Below are 1,956 nucleotides of genomic sequence, written 5' to 3'. Positions count from 1 at the left end.
TGGTTTTGTTTTGCAAGATGTTCGAGCCTACTCATGATTGCACTTCATAAAAATTAGCCTCCTATATCATTTGGGCTCTTCTGAGTCCTTCAACTCCTGGTTCGGAATATTCTGCCTCTCAATACCATGACCCAATGTTTTAATTTGATTTACAAAAAAAAAAAAAGGAAAAAAAAAGAAGAACAAATTAAATCCAAAGCAATCAGAACGAAGGAAATAACAAAGATTAGAGTGGAAATCAATAAAATGGAATGTAGGAAAAACAACATAGAAAACTAACAAAATCAAAAGTTGGTTCTTCAAAATTAATAACAAAATTGACTAATTTTTAGCTAGACAAACTATGACCAGAGAGAAGATGCAAATTATTAAGATCAGGAATATAAGAGGGAACATTACTACTGAAATTTCAGAAATAAAATTGACTATATAAGAATACTATGAATAATTGTATGCAGGTAAATTAGACACACTACAAGGAATAGACAGATTTATGGGACACAAACTAGCAAAACTTACAAGAAGAAATAGAAAAAAAATGAATAGATAGAACAAATAAAAAAAACAAAAAACATTTGATAGAATTCACTAGTTAAGTTATTTGGGCCAAGGCTTTTATTTGTGAGATTTTTTAAAAAATTAATTTTCCCATCTGTTATGCTATAACTCATAAGGACATATGTACTGCATGCATATTTGCAGTGGGTATATGTATTGAGTATGTGTATTGGATACTAGGGTGTAGTGGCTGTGGGGGAAGTTATGAAAATGATATAAATTTTCATCTCCCATTGTAAAAATAACATAATGCTTAAAATAGAAAAATAACAAATGAGTATTAGCATCTGATCGAATGATAGAGATGATAAGATAAAAGAAAATAGCTAATAGTTGAAAGTAACTGCCTCTGGGCAGATAAATAGTGCTTGGTAGGGAGAACGGTTTTTTGGTAAGACTCTTTGTAAAATCATGTAGCCCCTAAAACTTTGCCTGGATAATGTTAGAAAAATAAAACCAAATTTAAATTGGAAGAGGAGTCAAAACTCCTTAACTCATTCAAGGCAAAATCACATAGATCTTAAAAACCGTAAGAAGCCTTAGATGGCATTTAAGGTCGAATTATTATTATTCAAAATGGGCAGGTAAATGGGAGGCAGTCAGATCCTATATGTCCTTGTTAAAAGTATTCTGGATCATTTCTAGTTTTTGAGCCACCATGATCCATGTCTTTTTGCTGTTTGTCTTAAGTTTTGCTTTTCTGCATCTAATAAAACATTTACATATCATGAACAAAAGTAACAATACTAAGCCAATAACATCGACTAGGAACAGAAAATGTCTAATACTAGACAAGGAAAAGTCTGAGGGGAACAAGCATCCCAGCCAACGGAAAAACCCTTTACATAAGGTTATGGTCTTGCCCCATCCCCAGTGGTCCGCCTGTTCAGCAAGACATGCTGACACTAAGACATCCTAGGAATGAGCCTTCCTAGCACCATGGGAATCCATTATCCAACCAAATGTTGGTCTAGAGATAGTAAGGTGTGGACGAAAGGGGCCACATGCTAACCTGACAAACTCAGGGAACGCCTGCATGGCAGTTGTGCAAACTCAGACCTAAAATAACCACAAAAGATGGTCTGGAAATTAAATATTTAACTACAAACAGGTTATGGTGGGTAGTCATGTCCTAGGCCAGTATTTTCCCTGACAAAGATCAACTTAGATCTTTACTGAACCCATTTGTCTTTTTGCCTCTAAGATAACATATCTGCGAAATGTCTGGGTAACTTGTAACTTCCCTTTTTCCAGGATCCCTCCAGGCACAACAAATGGCACCAGGACATTCTCTCATTGTTATTGTTATCAAGTTAATTATCAACTGTTAATTATGTAAAACTGTCCTGTATCCATCGATGTAAAAGAAGCATATATCCATCATTTTACTTTTTACCC

The sequence above is a fragment of the Myotis davidii genome, unplaced genomic scaffold (genome assembly GCF_000327345.1).
Source record: "Myotis davidii unplaced genomic scaffold, ASM32734v1 scaffold489, whole genome shotgun sequence".
Classification (NCBI taxonomy): Eukaryota; Metazoa; Chordata; class Mammalia; order Chiroptera; family Vespertilionidae; genus Myotis; species Myotis davidii.
Note: the sequence above shows the minus strand (reverse complement) of the source record.